This window comes from Pleurodeles waltl, chromosome 2_2 (assembly GCF_031143425.1).
Source record: "Pleurodeles waltl isolate 20211129_DDA chromosome 2_2, aPleWal1.hap1.20221129, whole genome shotgun sequence".
NCBI classification, from domain to species: Eukaryota; Metazoa; Chordata; class Amphibia; order Caudata; family Salamandridae; genus Pleurodeles; species Pleurodeles waltl.
In genome coordinates this window covers 1,169,703,795-1,169,725,370 of record NC_090439.1, presented here as the reverse complement: position 1 = coordinate 1,169,725,370, position 21,576 = coordinate 1,169,703,795, and the positions used below count along the sequence as shown (strand labels likewise).

The following is a 21,576-nucleotide window of genomic DNA, read 5'->3' as shown; positions in this document are numbered from 1 at the left end:
CTATTGTTTAACAAATTATTTAAAAATAAATATCTCAAAAGATAATCTTAATTTTAAGGCTCATATGGTAATTCAGGAGCTGAGAGCCAAGGCTGTGGCTTGCTCTTCAAACATTATGGATTTTGTCCTGGGGAATAAATCTTTTGAAGTACTCCGGGAGACTTATAATTAAAAACATGTAAGTTAATTGTTTTATGGCTGAGATTTTTGTGGAATCTGACATATTTCATTTGCAGTCAGTGGAGATACTTACTTGGAAAACTGGCTGGCCCCAAAAGGTTCAGTTGATAATACACTTAGATTGGAACTATAATAAAGGTACTGGAAAATAAATTTAAATTATGGAGCAAGTATATGGTTAGCATCAGGGAGTACATTTAGATGCCAGCTGAAAGACTCAATCCCTCCGACAAAGAATTTAGGAAACGTCCTGGAGTCTTTGGGTTTATCCCATGCCATCATTTTATTGACTCCACATTTTGCTAGGAAAAGAAAGATAAAAAATATGTTAAAAAGATATGCTCTACAATACAACATGAGTGATTGCAGGAAAAGACCTCAGTTGGCCCATTTGTTGAGTAAGGACTATAAGGGCACTTTGCAGCAGTACGTAAAAGAGATAAAATAAAAAATCTAAGGTGATGGATGCTTAAGACTCGGCCAAGGGCGTGTTAACTTAGAAGAGTGCCAATCTGAGGCTGGTTGCCCATGCTGTACCCAAATGTCCTTGTCTCTTTGCCATATTGATATTCTCTACTGCTTTTAAAGAAGAAAGAAGGAAAGGTTTAAGGCCTGTTTTTAGAGAGCTCCAGATACAACATCTTCAGGATTTGCTGCCTCACATATTGGCATAGAGTAAGATAAGGTTATGTTACGGTTGGTAAATGCTTGAAAATAGTGAATAATAGCCTGAGCTAATATGATGATTTTTATTCCCAATATGACAATTATTGTGATGTGAGGAATCAAATGTTTGTTTAAATATATATATTTGATTATGCCCTTTATATTACCTGCATCACAATACTTTACTGTTCTGCCAGATGTATTGCACATGCATACTTTATTAATTGTTATGAGGTTAATTAATTACATTAATTACAATGATTAACCACAATTCTGAAAGGAGGTTGGAAATAGAAAGGTATGTTGGGCTGATCAGATTTGGTCAAGAATTTACTACCTCTTGAAGTTAAATTGTTTTTAAAGTATATATTTAATATACCTATAGGAATGTACAAGGTCAAGACAAGGTGAATTATTAATGTGGGTTGTTGAGATGCTGAAAATTTAATTTAATATATAAAAGAAGACCTGATCATATTTTATGCCCAATAGAGGATGAGTTATTACTGTGTAATTTGTCTTTAGTTAAAGCTCATCTATCTCCCGCTTAATAGATCGAGCCTGATGTTTTATGGTAGGAAGTTGTATGGAGGATTTTAACCGACAGCTGGGTAGAAAGGGCTTTAAACTAATTTATTTTTAACATTTATGTGAAGTGTTTTTTTTCTGTTACTGTGCATATTTATAATGTTTGGCTCAAATCAAACAATAGAAATACACTGAAACTATCTAGTAGTATGGATTGTTTACTATCCAATACCAGAAAAGCAATGGCCTGTTTGAAGCAAAACTGTGACAGTATTGTGGGTGGAAAAGGTGAGTACTCATGATAACTCTGTTAGAGTGCAAAGACACTGTTCAACCGCTGAGAGGGCTTGAATCTTACTTACTACACATTCAGACGCACTTGCATGTGAAGGTCTGTCTTCCACGACAGAAGCTTCAGTGAAGCTTCATGTGTAGGCCACTGAGTTAGCCAGAATCAGATTACGGTGCCATGGATAGGACCACTTCCAACTAGGAGAGTGGACCTTTTTTTAACCATTCTAAAATATCATTGATGGTTGGGATTGTTAAAGAAATACTTCTGTGTTGTACTCTTTTGGCAATGCCACAGTAAGCGCCTGATGCACCATAATGGCTGCAGACTACAATATCAGCTTTACCAGAGGAAGGTCGTAAAGCAACATCCTCCAGGATGGCAAAGGTGTAGTGACACATAAGACAAAAGCATTCAAGGACCAGAGTGCCAGGTGCAGGGTGGGGCGAGGCTACCAGGCCCCTATAAGAATCTTAATCAAGGATTCATTAAATGGCATTAAGAGCTCTGAAGTCCCAGGCCACCAGATTTAAGGTTGATCTTTTTTCTCCGTTCTAGGCTTCTGCAAACTTAACACAACTGTGGCTGACACGGGTGGTCTGTAGTCCACTTTTAGATTTCAGCGGACGGGTTACTCCAATACAAATGCGCCGGATAGCTTGTCTGCAGTATTACAAATGCATTATATCCTATGGCACTTGTAAACAGTGGACTGCATATCTGTCATGTTTGTGACTAAGTAACAAAGTAACCCGCCTGCTGAACTCTAAATCAGGCCAATGTTTCCTCCTCTACACCACGAGCACTAAAGTTTACATATTATTAAATACTCTATCAGCGGAAGTCAGATGATAATCATGTCAAAGTCATAACCCTGCAGTAACACAGAGATGAAAGTAAAATGTGTTAAATTTATCCTGTGATGCGTGGCACTTGGCAGGGCTGTATGGGTCTGAGGCTGCTGTTTTTACCCTTCTAAGAGGAAGGACACTTGGAAAATTGAAATCAGTTTTAGAAAAACTCATCCCCAACGTTGTTAAAAAGGATGAAAAAGCTCAAGGAAATTTAAAAGGTCAAAGGACGTGATTATTTCTTAGAATCTACCCCATCCTGAGAGAAAATAAACAAAATTGTGACAAAACCCTAAAAGATTCAGAGATCCTACTCACTTAAACCAGAAACAAGGATTGATTCTATAAGCAAACTTCTGGTAGAAAGCATGATGGGATGTAGAGGCAGCTGGTTCCTTTTCCACTTGCTCCCTTTACTTGTTTTAGGCTGTCCAGCTTGAGTTTGTACCTCACCTCGCTCAAATTTTATTTATAGAATCCTTCTGAGTGCCCCTTTCTACAAACAGGCCTATAAATCATTTTCGTCTCTCATCACATTTTCTATGCATTCAAAGACCAAGGTCAAATGTCAGGTGCTGTCTTTCGAGGGTGCTTGTTTACTTTTCTTTCTCTAACTTCAAATTGAGAGGTTTTATGTGACAATCCTGCTGGATACTGGGGTAGGAAAGAGGTTTTTTCTAGCACATAACAACATTTAAATGAACTGCACAAGTATTTCAGAATACATCAGCATTAGGAAGACAAATGAAGCATGATTTCTGTTATTTCTAAAGTGCATTGAAACAAATACTTTAATATGATCAAAACAATATATTACACTAGGTGATGCAATTTCTACACATTGTCGTCTGTGCACTCGTAAAACTGTATGCCTGTGCAAATTTAAAGTCATTTCCATTGAAAATGTGTTGTCTGTAATGGCAGTGCACTACCACACCACGAATACTCCACCCAAGGCCATTACACTCTACTCTGCACCACTCCACACCACTGCACTCAACTCTTCACCACTCCTCGCCACTGCACTCTGCACCACTCCACTCCATGCCACTGCACTCTACACCACTTTAGTCTGTGCCTATCTGCTCTACCAAGTACCACTCTATGTCAAGGCACTCTTCGCCACTGATCTCTACACCACTCCAGTCGAGGCCACACCAATCTACTCTGCACAACTCCACTCTGCAACACTGCACTCTGCGCACTGCACTTTATGCCAACACACTCTGCACCAATCCATACCCAAGAGATAAAAAGTCTATGTCGACAAGCAAAGCAGGCCAACAGACAGGCTGAATTAAAAGGCAATTTGGTGTCACACTTTATACTTTGAAAAAGCCAATGGTCACATTTTAACAGTAATTGTGGTCTTACAGAAAATCTCCGATGTCATCAAGGGAGACTGAGACCAAAAAGGACTCCACTTCGGCAGGTTACAGATTGATCAATGTATTGGCAGAGGGATCCATGGAGCAGAAGTGTGCAGAAACCACAGGCGCAGAGTGGACTGCGAAGGTAGCATTGTGCCAGATGTCATTAGAGCCAGTAGATCCACAAGCGGTGGCTCATAAGATGACTTGCAAATCAACCGCAGCCTCAAGAGGCATGTCCATGAGTGAAGCCTCATTGAGAACATTAGCAGGTCCTTGTCCACAGAAGCCATAGGCTGCACGGCAAGACACACTATAGGTGCACATTCAAAGAGGCGTCAAGTGCAATGGAAAACCGGCTGCACACACATCAGGACTGGTCGGAATGTCAATGACTAATCTCCAGCTCTGATCACGACACAGCTGGGTTGGTGATAGCTCCATCACTCTGATTTACTGAGACAGGACTGCCACTGTGTATCAGAAATAGCAGCAGTAGAACTCCCCCAATTAATGCCAAAGTTACAGGGAATCTGTCAAAGTCATTCAAAAAGAAAGAATCTATGGCTGAAGGTATGACTCCAAACATGGTCTGGAAGGCGCTGATAAACCCAGATCCAACAGCCTTAAAAAAGTGCACAATCCCTGCAGTATTTGATGCGTTGAAAATTCTGGTCACCAATTCTCCAAAATGTTTGGGGAAGTTGGTATTAAATAGGGACTGTATCTCTGCTGATGACTTTGCACTCTGTGGATCGTAGGTCTCCTTGGCTGATGTCAGAGCCACATGTTTTTGGAACAATAGCGCCTTTAGTTTGCTCAGCTTGTCAAAATTTATATTAGAAGTAACAATGAAGGGGTACAATTCTGCAACTTTTATCTCTTGTGTGGGGGAGAATAAAACATGTTCAAAACAAGTTACCATTTGAGTAACTGAAATCACATAAGCGATTCCTGGCTTTATTCCACAGCAGCTTTGATTGTTCAGAACCACATACCTTCCATTAGAAAGTACCTGAAAGACTGGATGAATAAAAGAGACGGGAGTACTACCCTTCAGATAGCATGCCAAATGTGCGTCCTCTGCATTGCAAAGGCCGTGCAAGGACATCTGCTAACAGATAATAGAATGACTAACTGTAGTCTCACATTCGCTTCCACTAAGAAAGACCTCTGTTTCGCCGTTCAGACCCTTGTAATAGAAAGGCAACTCCCACACTTCGTGTATGTGACTGTCTCCTAGCTGCTCAAATCTGCCTACTACAAAATCTTTAAGCATTTCGTGAGACGAAAGGTGGAAATTAGAAGATTTATTACTCTATATCAGTGGTCCCCAAACCTTTTTGACCCGTGGCTCCCTTGACCTATTGGCAGTTGGCTGCGGCTCCCCACTGTGTTATTTTTGTTTTAGGGAGTGGGGTAGAGGGGTGGGGGTCTTATAAGCCCGCCTTCTGGAGTTCTTCCATTTTGTTCCCTCAAAAATTCTTGGTAGGAACTATGAAGGTATCATAATCATAGATGTAGCAAAATAAAAAAAATATAACAGTTGTTTAATAAAAAAAACATTTCATTGGTTAAGACAGAAACAACGCTCTTCAGCACTGTGGTCTGCATAATGATTTTCTTTAAAACTATTATTTTGTTCCTTAAAAATTGCCTCCAGCACAGGGAGCTCTCCTTCAAGTCATTCTAGTTGTCAAGGAGCCACTTTTGATATATAAGAATGCAGCTCCACTAATCAGCTCTACTATATTTCACTTTCAAGTACTTTACTAAAGTACGTTACTAAATGTTCCAGCAGCCACCATTATCTTAACTCTGCTTCTGTCTCTTCTAGTGTCTGATGGAGTCATTGCACTCTCCTGTCTCAGACCTCAGTATTTGTCTGCAGTCTCTGATTCCTTCTCACTACTGTCGTGTGTCACAGTCCCTGTCAATTCAGTTCTTATTATGGTACAAAACTCCGATGGAGGACCACATCCCACCATATCAAAAAAGTACAAACACATTTATGCATTAAACATGTTGCATACTATCATAGTTATAAGAACTTTTTCCTACACTACAAAAGATATTAAAAAGTCTTCCCACCAACTAACATTAACAAGACTAAAAACAGTGCCCTTCAGGATTAAATAAAATATATTATTAAAACAATACCACAATTTCCTTAAAAGTGACACCGTAAACATACTTAAGTCCAACACATGCCTATGTTTTTATTTCTGCATTGCTCATAGTTTGTGTTAACTGTTCTGACAGATAGGAGCAATTCCTGTGCTATTTTGCATGTTGCACTGCCATCTAGTGGTACTAGAGGGAGTTTCAGCTTAGCAAAACATGTTTGAAAGCCAGCTTGAAAAACGAAAGAAATTACACTCGGAATATTTATGTCGTGGCGCCCCTGGGTAGTTTTGGAGGCGCACCAGGGTGCCACGGCGCACAGATTGGGAACCTCTGCTCTATATATTAACCATACTGGCGAGGGGATTTCTGCTACAGTAAAAGCCAACTTTTCTATCTTCTCAGTGTTAAGCACAATGTAACTAGCTTCTTTTTTAGCCATTATCAGTTGTTGTCTGGACAAATTAAAAGCAGCAAACAACTGAGTACCATTAATGTGCTTCCAAGGCATGCGCCCACTTTTAAGAACCTGCAGTGTCCAACTTAACTGGATGTTGGAACGCAGCTGGCTTTGTCCATGTTGTAAAAAGGACGTCATTGTGGATAATATCAATCGCAGATGGCCCAATGTTATTTATGGTGTATATTCTGTTGCATAAAGTGTTCATGCCATTATCAACAACAGCTAAAGCCTTTCCCATGTTTTCCTTATCAATCTGCCTTAAACGTGCAGCAGCTTCCATCTGGGAAAAGTTTGAGATCTCCTTATATATGTTATATAGGAAGCATTTTGAGCGTGGCTTTATCGGCCCTAATAGGAAATGTTGTAGATTGACTTCTGAGACCGGAGACTAAGGTGTTCTTTGACAGCTGCTAAGGTGAAAGAACGTAACCATTGTTGGCACAGTTTACACACACTGTAGTGGCGATACTTGAATGTTGAGCCGAGACAAAGTGAGGGTCTGACCGGCTTGCTCTGACACCCCCTGAGGAATTGATAAAATGTGCCTGGCACCCATTTGTGTCTATTGGCCACTTTGGGATTCGAAAGTGGGGAATTAAAGGTACCTGCTGAACCCAGGCAGTGAGTTATTCTACAGTGACATTTGAAAATGTTTGCCAATTGTGAAATTTAGCTGGTGAGGGGGTACTGGGCACATTTCTTCTACTTTTGCTAACCTCAAACAGAACGTCTGTTGGACGGTGTCATTTAAAAATAATTTGCAGAGGAATAAAGCATGCTCTAAACAATGCTTCCCTACCCTGTATCTGCCAATCTTTTGTTCCACATAGACTCTTCAAATCAAGTAATCAAGTGTTTTCCCAATACTCATACCCTCCAACAGCAAGTTGGGAAACAAAGGAATCTGAATAGATCAATTTTGTGTTGGTTAGCAATATTTTCCTCATACTATAAAGCGGCAATTTGAAATATTATCACTCAGCATTACAAGTATCATGCCCAATAAAATATGCAAACTTATCTATATACTTTTTGGAACTCCCCACAGGTGGAGAGTTGAACAATGTTCCCAATGTGTGTAATTATAAACTAATCTAGAAGTACTAGCTTGGTGCAGAAAGTAATGTACGTAACGGTGATAACAGAACATTTCACCATAATTTCTTGTGTTCATATACACATCTTCAAATACAGCATAGTATTCAAGCTCAGAAAGCATGGAATCAACTGTTTTAACATCTCAGTCATCAGAAACAATACCAGGTGTAATAACATCAGTCATCGAAATTTTAAACACATGGAATTTCAATGACCTCAGTAGGACAGTGTATATCAAATGGTACTTTATCTGAAATAATCCCATCTGGAATCGGACCTACTGAAATGTTCACAAGGGACAAGTCTCTTCAAATCATATGGGAAGATAGGTAAGGAGTCAAAACCTCATCCACCGACTCGATGGCAAAGCGTTAAGGAAGACAATGACTATTTAACAATAACTAAACCAATCCAAAGCAGAAAGCAAGCAATGACAACAGTATCCACAGATAACACCATGGATTAACTAAGTCATTGTTTTTAAGCCACATGTACAGCTATGTGTCTTTGATAGAGCTTCAGTTGCAGAAGCAGATGAGTTAAAAGAAAAGTCATCAATGTCGATAAAATAACCAGAAGCAGCCTGTGAAAACACCGGAGACGGTGCAGAGCTGGTGGATGGACCCATCTGGTGGTTCATAGTAGAGGATGTCATCCTTCTGCGTTGAATAGTAAAGATCCACATCGCTGACATTTCTTGTCAATGAAGTGGTAACAAGAATCAGCAGAAGCTCATTCTCCACCACCCCATGCTTGAGGAGGCAATTGCAGCATTGGTACTTGTAGAAACATTGTTTACTGCTTGTAGCGGTATATCCTGTTGGGTAGTGAAGGGGACGGGCGCTACATGAAGGACCTCTGGGGCTACTCAGCAGGATCAGCCATGTGGCATGGACCAAACTCCTTTTCACAGCAATCCCTTCACGCACTATGTGAGAAACTGGCTCCTTGTTGCAGTACCCCACCACTTCGTGCCTGGTTTCTGAATGCAACTTGGACTGGAATGCACTGGGATCCTGCTAACCAGGTTCCCAGTGCCAGAGCTATTTCCCTAAAACACTGTAGAGGTAATTGGATACACCTTTAGCTACCACTATAAGTCCCTAATAAAAGGTACTTCGGTACCCAGGGCATGGACTACTATGGGTAGGCCCCTGAGGGCAGCAACACTGATTGTGCCACCCTCTAGGGCCATGCATCTGGATGCATCCAGTACTGGCATTGCAGACTGAGTGACCTGATGCAAATCTAAAACTCAAAATCGACATGGCACACTACCTGTGTGCCCTGTCTACCATACATTGCATTTACTATGGGTAAGACAACCTTCTGGCAAGCCTTATAGCCCTGACGCAGGGTGCTCCATATTATATGTGAGGGCATAGCTGCATGAGCAATATGCCCCCTGTGTCCTTGCCAAACCTGGGACATTGTGAATGAGCAGAGCAGCCATTTTAATATATGTGCTGGGCACTGATCAACACGTGTTTCCCAGCTACATAATGGCTACTCTGCACCCTGAGTTAATGATGAATCCAAACTTTGCACCAGTGCTGGACTTATTATAAAATGTACCCAGGGTTCACCTTAGAGGTGCCTCCTGCAAAAGCTAACTATCCTGGCATGAGGGAGAGCCCTGTCTCTCTGGTCTGTAGAACAATGCCCTTCCTGGGTGGAGGAGCTAACACCTCTCTCCCTCAGGAATGTGCACTGCCCTGGCAGTGAGCTTCAAAGCACTACCGCTCTTGAAACTCGATCCCCAAGCCTGCTGCTAGCAGCAGAAGGTCTTCCCATTTGCCAACCCCCAGTTTTGGAGGGAGCAAAGGAGGGGAACCACACAAAGGGTAGGAGGATGGGGTCTCACTCAGAAGGCACCACCCCAAGGGGCTTGCAGGCGAAGTGGACACTCCATTTCATTTCCTTCCATGTTGGATGGCACAAAAATAGCCAATGAGGTTTAGGGTAGTGACCCTTCCCACAGGAAGTGGTCACTGTAATGGGTGTAACTACCCAAGGGTAAATGTCCCATTTGACACTACCAGGTTCCGACTAAAACACCCACTAAATTCAGTATTTAGTGGGCTCCTCTAGACCAAGAAATAAGATTCATCAGGAGGAACAGAAGACAGCACCAAAGAACCCGACAGCACAAGCACAGAGGACATGCTGCACCAGAAGAGGCCCCAGGACCCCTGCTTGCTGCACCAGAGTCCCGACAATCGCCGCTGCGGAGAAGCTGATCTCTGGACCGAACTCAAAAGACCCAGAGGACCTCCAGGCTTCGCAAATAGCCCAAGATCTCCGTCCTGAGTGGAGGCACCACTCAAGAACCAAAAGAAAGCAGCAAACCGGTGAGGGTTACTTCACCGACCGGCCGATATCTCCACAACCGGCAGTCGTAGTCAAAACCAATGACACACCAATGACAGCCCAGATGAAACCTACAAGTGTGCCAACTTTGGTGGTACTGTGCCCTCCCATGGCTGAGTTGTGCCAATACCCCAAGTAATAGTCAGTGTATGTCGTACAACAGCAAAAACAGCTTTCCCAGAGCTGCAACTGGACCAGGAGGAAGCCCCAGTCAAGGGACTTCAGGAACACCCTGGACCTCCCACCAGAGCACCCTTGTCATCCTGCAAGGCTCCCAGATGAAGAGTTACCTCCAGCACCAAATGGTTCCATTGCGCAGAGCCTCCAAGACCTCCAACTCGCCCTGCATCCGGCCGCCGAGAGCCCTGCATCACAGAACCAGCTGTGTGCCATGGGTCCCTAACCTCTTGCAACCTCATTAGCCCAAGGGGACCCTGAAGCACCACCTTTAACTCTGCAAACCAGCTCCTTTTCCAGGTGGGCCCTCCAAGTGGGCCATTTGCCTGCGCCAAGAGACTTTCTAGCTCTGCTCCAGCCGGAACTAGGAGCTGCCCGAGGCTCTCCAGCTGGCACCATGTGCCCATTATCCTCATTGACCATCCTGCAAAAGAAGAGACTGGTAACTTACCTGTGTGGTTTTATATGCATTTTTATAGGTGGCCTTCCATTGATTCCTATTGTGCGTAATTAAGCACAGAAAGACTAACTTTATTAAAACTTTGTAAAATCCTAACTCAAAAAAGTACTTGACGTATCTTAACCATTTATGTCTTAAAAATTATATAAAAATTTGAAGTATTTTATAAATTCTGGTCTCAAGTCATTCATTGAGTGTGTGTGGTGCATGATTGATATTGTGAGTACAACAAATGCTTAGCACATCTCCTGGATTAGCCTAACTGCTCGACCAGCTACCTACAAAATTGGGCCATTAGGTGATCTGATTTTTACCACTGGAAACCAACGCGTGGTTGCCTGGACCCCCTGCACAGTGGGCCTAGTTTTGCACACTACAAAGAGGGCCAGCCTCCTACACTAGATCCCCAACTTTAGGATTCCAGCCAGAAGATGTTGTTGGCAAATCCCTTATTCCCAAGGTGGTGGCACAGGCAGATGAATTGTCATCACATAATTGTTGTAGCTACTGTAAAACAGTGACAAGTTCATTTATTTCAAACTGTGTGTCTGCTGCCATCACCAAAGAGGACCTCCTACGACCTCCCAAGGATCTTCTGGGCAGATTGTTTAGTGCTCTCTGGGCCCGATATGGGTGATGAAGCCAACTGTGGCATGAGCCTAAAGCTCTCACTGTTAAGGACTGCTTTAAGTCTTGGTTTCTCCTCTCCACTATGCTGTTTCCCTTGGGATGATAGGGTGAGGAATAAAGGAGCTGAACACCCATCGTCCCCAGGGTGTCCCTGAGTGCCCTAGAGGCAAAGGCAAGGCCCTGATCCAACTGGAATGCTGCAACTGCATATGTACAGATAAAAGACTTGCAAATCTTTAATAAGAGTCTGAGCATCAGCTGACCGTTGAGGCCATACCCACAGGAATCTAGACCAGGAATCAACAGTGACTAAGATGTATTAATATGCACCATCAGATTGTAGGGAACCACAATGGTCAAGGTACAAACACTGTAGCGGAGTGTCTGCGGGGGTCCTTTTAATTTGTTGGCAAATGTCACAACAAAGGACATATTGCTCGGTTTGTTTGTAAAGACCTGGCCACCAAAAGTGTTTTTGCAATAGAGACATTGTAGCTGCCACACCTGCGTGAGCAGAAGTGACACCTCATGTGCTGCTTTGATGAGATCCAATCTCTGGTTTTGGTTGGGGATCACTCGATCTCCCACACCTGGAATGGTTGCAAATGCAATTTTCTGGGCACTGAGATGGTAGGAATTTTGCAGGATATGCTTTTGGTAATGGCTTGCCGTCAGCTGAAACTTTCACAGCAGCCAGCGTCTCATTATCTAACCTCGTATGAGAACGAGTTATTGCAGCAATAGAGGCAGTAGCTACTGCAGATTTGGCTGCTGAATCAGCGAAAGTGTTTCCTACAACGTGTATTCCTAAACGTTGATGGCCCAATGTATGTACTACATGAGCCTTTGGTAGTCTGTCCCAAAGGTCATCTACCCTCCCCCACAAGTTTCTGTGTTTGATTGTGTTCCGTTTGAAATCTTTGAAGCCCTTAAGGCGCCAGTGATTTAGGTAATCATTACAGGACTGGACACAATAGTACAAATCACATACAATTAGTGTTGGTTGGTCCGGATCCATATGTTCCAGTGCCAAGAGTTCAAGCTCTGCCAATTGTGCAGGGCAGTTCCCTAGGGTCTGCATGTAGGTGTTTTGAGTCAAATTCAAGCAGCCAAACGTAGGTCTCTTACAGACCCATGTCCACCGCCGGAGATCAAACATGCTCCCGATATTACTGCAGGAAACCTAACTTCAATATTTAAACAGATACTAAAATCAGGCCAGTTCCCTAAAGCCTGGAATGTGGAGTCCATCCTCCTCTTGATAAAAAACCTAATCTGAGTTCGAGCGATCCTAACAACTTTCACCCTATTTCATGTCTTCCATTGTAGGCTAAACTTATAGAAAAAGCTATAAACGCCCAACTATCCAATTTTATTCGGGATAATCAGCTTCTTGATTCAACACAACATGACATTATAAGTGGACACAGTACTGAAAGGGCTTTGGTTAAAGCCTCAGAAGAAATCAGAGCCGCTGTAGATACTGGAGGAAATGCTGCCATTGTGCTGTTGGACCTATAAGAAGCCTTTAACACAGTTCAATCATAGTCTTTTATTTCACCATTTAGCCAGGATCAGAGTTAATGAAACAGCTTTAGCCTTGATCCGTTCCTTTACTTCTGAGCTCACTCAATTTGTTGTCCTTGAGTCCTTTTCATCAGAACCTTTTTCCCTGCCTTGTGGAGTCCCACCGGGGTCTCCGCTGAGCCCCACAATGTTTACGTATCTTCAGTGGCTCCACTGATAAGACCTTATGGCTTTTCCCTTACTTCATCGTGTCATTATGAAATCAGGTTGGAAATACAGGATCTAGATATCACGATTGTATGCTTGCCATCAGTAGCTGGATGGGAAACAATTATTTGAAACTTAATTCTGACAAGACTGAAGTCATCGTGTTTGGAAATGATGCTTCCTTTTGGTCGCCTGCTTGGTGGCTGGAGGATTTGGGTACCCTTCCGACACCGATGCGCAAAGCCAGAAATCTAGGCATTCAAATAGACAACAAACTTACGTTCAGGGACCAAGTAAACCCAGTTACTTCAGCTACAATTGGTACTTTGAGAATGATAAAAAAATTCTCAAATATATACCCTCGAACTTGCAAAAAACAGTAGTCATCTCCATGGTGCTTTCCAAAATTGATTACTGCAATGGGTTATATCTCAATATGCAGCAACAACATCTGAATAAATTACAAACGTTACAAAATGCTGCAGCAAGACTATGAACCGGGATCCCAAAGTTAACTTAGCAGCCACGGCAATTAGGAAGCTACACTGATTACCTGTCAGACAGCGTATCAAGATCAAAGAACTTTTTACTGCTTATATAGCATACATGATCAAGACCCCCTTTATCTAACGCAAACTCTTAACTGGTACAAGCTCAAAAAAATCTCCGGTCTGTAGGCACCAAGACTTTGGTGGTATCAGGTTCAACAGAGTTAACCGGGGCGAAAGAAGCTTTTACATTAGCGTTGCTAAAATTTTGAATCAATTACTTTTACATATTAGATCTGCCTCCAGTCTTTTATCTTTGAGCAAAGAGCTTAAGACAAGGCTTTTCAGGAATTAGACATGAGCCTTCTCGGTTTATTTAGAGCTAGCGCCAGGACCCCTATGGGTAACCGTGCACTCTATAAATATGTATAACATAACATACCATAACAGGGTGAAAGGTACCATCCCTCATTACCCCACTTACGACTGAGCAAGTGGCTGAGTACTGATGTTTAGTACCTACTGCTGGTTGTGCTGAATCATCAGTGTAAATGGCAGTTTGGCATTCGTAAAGTGGTAATATGTTAGGTGTGGGGTACTCATGTTCGATTTGAAGGAATTCTTGTGTCTTACGTTTTGGGTCAAAGATGTAATCAACATCAGTGGCAGACAGGGAGGTTGCCAACTGAACCCAACATGGGTGAAATGCTTTAGCGTTAGAAACGCATGCTTTGGTGACCGCCTCAAGGGCTGGCACCGAGGTAATCACAATAATGCATTTCCCTTGGGCAAGTGGTCTTTCTTTGATGACAGTCATCTGAACAGCAGTCCATATTTTTTTCTGTTGGTGCAAAAACGTTCTGCATTGGAGTACAAACGTGATTTATATTCTATGGGTACTTTTGTTGAATGTGACACAGGTAAAGCTGATTGCACCAGCAACTATTCTGATGACCTGGTTTGTTTTTCGTGTAGGTGTTTTGCTTCTAGCATGTCCTGCTGCAGTTCTAAGAATGGGTGTGTGTTCTGCTGCCCAGTGTTTGCTTGAAACATCTGGATGAATCAGGTCATAACGTGGTTTTATGCGTTGTCATAATCCGGTTTGTATGTTCTGCCAAAGTTAAAGAAACCCGGCAATGGCTGCAATTTCTTAATGGTATCTGGAGGTTGAAGTTGAGCGCATTTTTCTAGAAAGTGTGGGGCCAGGCTCTTGCCTCCATCGGATAGTTTGTATCCCAAAAATAGGACACTGAAGAAAGCATTTTTAGTTTTCTTGAAATTGAATTTATAGCCCTGGGTGGCGAATCCTAACACAATCCGACCCATCCCGGCCAGATGTATGTTGAGGTCGTCATCTGTGAGATAAAAATCATCCACATAGGACAGTGCCTCAGGATCAATCTCATGTAGTATTGATGCTACTCGGGCTCAAAACAACCCTGGGCTGTTCTTCTACTCTTGTGGTAAACGATAAAAGCGCTGCTGCTCGCCTAATGAGCTAAAGGTGCTAAGACCCTGACTTTCAGGTGCCAGATTTTGGCAGAAAAAACATTGGAAATATCCAAGGTTGTTTTGTATTTTTTGCGCACTATGTTGTTAATTAGTGCTGTGCTGTGTGCATTGTGTATAGCATAGGTGAGTGACCATTTAGGTGTCTGTAATCTAAGACTATTCTATCTGAATGATCTAGTTTTGCAACTGGGAATAACAAGTTATTTATTGCAGAGACACAGGGCTCAATCAATACCTAGTACTCAAGTTGTGTGAGAATCTCTCTCACCGGAGCATTAGCCTCATGTTTAATAGGATATTGGGGTTGAAGCTGTGTTGTGGACCTAATGGGTATTACATGGTATGAGGACTCTTTGTGCCACCCTATGTGGCTGCGGTACAGTGCAGGAGCCTGCCCCAGAGCCCAATCAGTGGCACAGACTTCCTTTCCAACTTCTGGAACTAGGACTGAGAAAGAAGGCAAAATCACAACTTCCCTGTATAGGAGCTTGCATAAAAATTCAGGTGGACAATCTTTTTCTGCCAACAGTATATCACTGTTTTGGTTTTCCCAGAATATTACTTCAATGGTACGCTCTATGTTCCTCTCATTTTGAATATTTATTTCATGGACCCTGTCAGGTGGGGAGATGCACCTGTCCGCTGTCTTGATCACAAGAAAGTTGTTAGTTGCTGTCATATCCAGATGATCTATAAGATTCTGGTGACAAATTGAGACCTCAGCTGCGCTTTCTAGCATAGTCACTGCCCACGTCCTGTTCTTGAACAATGTTCCCAGCGTCTTTGGCATCTTTAATTGAAATTGCTACCCACCTTTTTCTTTTTAATTTGGGGCTTTTGCTGAGGAGTTTTGTCCTTTTTTTAACATATGCTTCTGAGAAACGTTGTGAGTCCTTCGGCTTTGTGTAGTCACTTCGTGTTTCTGATCGTCCCACTCTCTCACTCCGTTTGTCGGGTGCATCCTGAAAGGAGTGAGAGGGACTTTTATCAGTATATTGGTATCTATCAAGAGTTTTTTATGTTTATCTATTTCGTAGATTGTTAGAAATGGGGTCTTTGGTTGGCAGTCAGGTTACTCCCTGTCCAAGAAAGGACCTTCACTCTAGTCAGGGCAAAGGAGAAACACATCTGGTTAACCCCTGCTAACCCCCCCGGTAGCTTGGCACGAGCAGGCAGACTTAACTCAGAAACAAAGTGTGAAGTATTTATACCAACACACACAGTAATACAGTGAAAACACTACAAAATGGACATCACACGAGTTTACAAAAATAGACAATATTTATCTGAATCAAGCAATATAAAAACAACAAAAATCCAACATAAACAAGTTAAAATATGAATTTTCAAAAGAATAGGAGTCTTACTCCATAGAAAACAATGGAAACAATCATTCTGCACAAAGTACCTGGTTTGTGTCAAAACTAAAGCTGCACGGGTGAGCGTGTGTCGGAAAAGTCAGCGATTCGTCGATTCCTTCCTCGCAAAGGAGGCCGTGCGTCGTTTCTTCTCCAGTCGGGTTGGCGATGCGTCACTTTTTGTCCTCGCAAGAGAGTGATGCGTTGATTTCAGACGGGCACCTCCGATCCACGCAGAGTCGGGAAGACTTTGACGCCCAGGTACGATGCATGGAAAATCCGGTCGCACAATGTTAGAAAACTACACTACATGGGGTGTGTGTTGTTATCAGCAGGCGCAAGCAGGTGTTGTGCATTGTTTCTCCAGCTGCGATGCATTGTTTTCCCAGCCACAATGCAGGTGGAGTGTCGATTTCAGCCGCAAAGCCAGTGTCGTGCCGTTTATCAGCCATGTTGTAGATGGTGCATCGAAAATTTTCCGCACGGCATTCTGTGTGCGGATTTTCAGCTCTTGTTCTGCCAACTTCACCTTTCAAGGACCCAGGGACTGGATAGGGCACCACTTGGCAGGGCAGGAGTCTCAGCAGAGGGTTCAGGTGCTGGCAGAGGAAGTCTTTGATGGCCCTGAGACTTCAAAACAGGAGGCAAGCTCAGCTCAAGCCCTTGGAGATTCTTCTCAAGCAGGAATGCACAACAAAGTCCAGTCTTTGTGCCCTTTCACAGGCAAAAGCAGCAAATGCAGGATAGCCAAACAAAGCACAATCACAGGTAGGGGCAGCACTTCTCCTCAGCTCTTCAGCTCTTCTCTTTGGCAGAAGTTCCTCTTGAATCCAGAAGTGATCTTGAAGAAATCTAAAGTATGGGGTTTGGGGTCCACTACTTATACCCCTTTCTACTTTTGAAGTTGGTAAACTTCAAAGGGAAGTCTCTCTTGTTTGGAAGATCCTGCTTGCCCAGGCCAGGCCTCAGACACACACCAGGGGGTTGGAGACTGCATTGTGAGAGGGCAGGCACAGCCCATTCAGGTGTAATTGAACGCTCCTCCTACCACTCTAGCACAGGTGGCTCATCAGGATATGCAGGCTACACCCCAGCTCCCTATGTCTCACTGTCTAAAGGGGATTCACAAACAGCCCAACTGTCAAACCGACCCAGACAGAGAATCCACAAACAGGCAGAGTCACAGAATGGTTAAAACAAGAAAATGGCCACTTTCTAAAAGTGGCATTTTCAAACTAACAATCTAAAAACCAACTTCACTAAAAAACGTATTTTTAAATTGTGATTTCAGAGATATTGTAAGTTCCATATTTCTATCTGCTCCCAAAGGGAATCTGCACTTTAAAGTTATTTAAAGGCAGCCCCCATGTTAATCTGTGAGAGAGATAGGCCTTGCACCAGTGAAAACAGTTTAGCAGCATTTCACTGTTAGGACATTAAAACACATCAATACATGTTCCACCTTTAACATACACTGCACCCTGTCCATGGGGCTACCAAAGGCCTCCCTTAGGGGTGCCTTACATGTACAAAAAGGGAAGGTTTGGGCCTGGAAAGTGGGTACATTTGCCAAGTCAAATTGGCAGGTAAAAACTGCACACACAGACACTGCAGTGGCAAGTCTGAGCCATGTTTACAGGGCTACTCATGTGGGTGGAACAACCATTACTTAGAGAGCCTATCCTCACGGGTTGTATTACATGTGGAAGGGCGCTATTGAGCAGGTTTCGATGTTCTTGGTAAGAGAGGGGTAACTGTAAGTATTGATAAGCTCGGGACTGATATGGTATGTTTGCTATCCTGTATGCATGATATGTATTTCTATTAGCATCTGTTTCAGGAAAGATGACCTAGCAGTAGAATATTTCTTTTCTATATGTCGTGGGCTTCCACGACAAATGTAACATCCCTGTCCTCTTCTGTTAAGCCATGGGCTAAAAGAAACTGCATGAGTGGATGGCTGCAGTTCTCACGAATGTTTATCATGTTTGCCATATTTAAAAATAGGTATTAGGGTTAGGAACACCAACAGGAGAAATCCTTTTAAAGGTTCAAGCTTGAATGACCTACAGCCTAGATAGGTGCTCCCTATTCACCTGAGGATTATTCTTAAGACCACAGACGTCTCTGTATAATGGTACTCAGGGTACCTTCAGTCTGTGTGAGACAGAGATACTCAGGAGGCTCGTAAAATTAGAGCCTACACAGTTAGTAGCGCCATGTCGTTAGGACTCTCGTATCACGAGACTGCTGGATTTGGGGCGGCAGCTGAGTCACTCCCACACCAGTTGGCAGCGGTCGTCCCAACCCCCACCCCCAGCTCTCTAGCAGCACCTCACCCAAACCCAAGAGGTAAAGGTGATTTGTGGCAGACTGGCACACGGAACTCTGAAAACCCGTCAGGGAAATCGTGGTGAACATGCTTACCCTTTTCTTTCCACATACAAATCTCTTACACACAAATAGGGAAGACAAAGAGATGCAGGATAGTTTTCAATACATTTATTGAAAAGACTGCAATCTATGATAAAATGCATGAGCTGCAATGATTAGGATATAGAGGAATAACAGGATAGTGAAAATCAGAGATGTGAATAAAAACAAACCCAACATATTGTACTGACATGGCGGTATAAACCAAAATCTGTCCATGCAGTGTCCACGAGAAGCACCCCCCCCACCCCGGTTACCTTGGTACAAGGTCAAGCCTCTACTCTCCGTATCAGGCCCCATAGAGACATAAAGGCTGAAGTTGGCTACAAACCGGCATTCAGTGTGGATGGAAAATCCTGGCTGGAACCCCCTCTAATGCCCTTTGTCCTACAGGATGTTTATATAGAGGACATGTTTTGTTATATAGAGGACATGTTTTGTTATATAGAGGACGTTTTGCACAGAAGCCTGACATGGGTATGTAAGCGCTGGACTGTTTACGCAGTCTTGTGGCAACAATACAAAATATTAGCCTGCGTGCCTTGCATTCTGTTCCTACTAACCCGGGGTAAAAGATCACAATTAAAAATATGTCATCCATAACACTGAGTGTGACGCTTTTGCAGAATAGTGACTGATTATGAAAATAAAAACATTGCTGCTAAAACAAGCTGTGCTAAAATGAATAAAATTGAATACATGAAATCAGCATATTATCTGGAGTAAAAAGGGCACAGACAGCAAGCCTAAGATAAGCCAAATACTTTGCCTAGGCAAGAAACTAAAATAGACACATAAGTCCATCCAGCCCGGGGGCTTCCCCTGCGTAGTTGGGTTCAGGGGTTCCAGCTGGGCCCCAGGGCTCCAGGGGTCCCTATGGTAGGATCCTGCGTCCTGGGATCCGTTCATCGGCCCTCCGCATGGCAAAGCACCTGGGACAGGGTCCTGCAGGCCTGGGGAGGCTTCGCCTGTGTATATGACTCCACCCCAGCTACACTTTATAGTTTGAGCCAGGAAGTCTCTAAACTCTTGCAGGACTGCCAGCATGATCTTACTGATCATGTTTCAGAGGGCATGCATATATATCATCCTAGCAGGCAACTGGGGTTGGTTGACCGACCTTATAGCTAGGCTGGTGGAAAAAAATATTTGCTTCCCGAATGCCTCATATTTCTTCAACTCCTTTTTTGAGGGGGCTGGGGGACTATAGAAAAGGAATTGGGATTTACCTTGCTGATGGAGGCCTGGACCAACAGACTCTAAAAAGTAGTGTTTTGGATAAATAAATCTCTGTCACCTGATGCTGCCCTGTGGCATCTGGAATCTGCCTGTTCACCAGCCGGCATGAGAAAGTATGTATCAGTGGGACCTTTGTTGAAAGGCAGTAAGGTATCAGAGGAAACCTGTCAGGCTTTAAACTTCAATAAGAACATTAGTTTCGGCTGCCACAGAAGGAAGATGTAGATCCGAGTCCATTGTTGCACAGGAGTGGTGCTTGTATACGGCTCTGCTGCATCACCTACGGGGCACAATGGAGTCAACGCGGAACCGCATACCTAGCGGCGTGAGAACACATGCTGTGAAAGCTTCCGAATCCGGTCTGGCTTCTGGGAATCTTCTAAAGGTGAGGAATCTGCAGTTAGAAGTATCAATCAGTAATAGATTGTTTAGAGGTAGGATAACCTCATCGTAACAAACCATGGTTAACGAAGAATGAAGAATTTCCTATCTCTGTTTTTTTGACTACATAGAACTTTAAGACTGTACATGTCCAATGTATGAACGGACCTTTCCATTGAGGTAACAGACGTCTTGAAAAATAATTTTCAGGTGATTTAAATGAAAGTCAGAAACTGTGGCTGAGTTCTCAAGACTGCCTTATCCCATTGAAAAAACATCTATGAAACTGACAATCAGCTGTATTGGGGCTTTGTGTATCGGCTCAAACGATGGAGCCAGAAACACTGACAAAACCACAATTTATTCCTATGGGGAAGAGAGTTTCCAAACCAAAGGAAAAACATTCTTTACACCTTCCAAGGAACCCTCTATAATAGTCAAAAAAATGATTTTTAAGAAGAGTTCTTTCTTTAAGAAGGATGGCTGCATAAGGTATCTTAACGGACAAGTGCTTCAGCTCTGCTTTAGCCAATTGCAAACGGTCCATAGAATTTACTCTTCTTCACAAGAAATAAGGCCCACATCTTTCTGCTTTCATCATAAGTAGAATCTTTCCACTTGAAGACATACAACATCCTTGTAGTTGGACTCGCAAGAGTCATTAATTGAGCATGCAATCTATTGATAAGTTAAAAGTCTCCATACTGAACAAATTCAGAAGCAATGTAGCCAAGTTCAAGGATGTTGGACTTGGATGGATCACTAATCCCTGAACCTAGTCAGTAGATTTGGCATGCCAATCTCTCGTGAGGCCTCTAAAATAGGTGAAGCAGATCTGGGGACCATCTTTGTCTTGGACATTCTGGAGCAATGAGCATCATTTTGCTTATTGATTGTTTGAACTTGAGAAGCTCAGACAGGATGAGTGGAACTAATGCAGAAAATCTTTTGACCGGATCATCAAAAGGACAATCACTTGTGTTTTTGGCACAAAGTATCTGTAAGCATAGTTTTGTCATTTTGCATTATCGGCCATATCAAAGGGATCTATTTGAGGGTACCTCCATACTTTGAAATTTTGTTCTAGCAACACATCATTCAGAACCCACTTGTCCCTTTGCAGGCTCTGTCGAGTGCATCTACCTGACTGAATTGCAGTTGTCAATAATCCCCTGGGAATGAGACACTTTAAGGATAGTCTGAACGTCCTTCATTAGGGTCC

At 43.0% G+C, this 21,576-nt stretch overlaps 1 protein-coding gene across 1 annotated transcript in view; it reads left to right on the top strand.

Moving 5' to 3' along the window:
* LOC138275038 (speriolin-like protein) overlaps positions 1 to 21,576 on the top strand; it is a 105,462-nt gene that overhangs the window by 69,894 nt on the left and 13,992 nt on the right. The gene's annotated exons all lie outside the window — the stretch shown is intronic.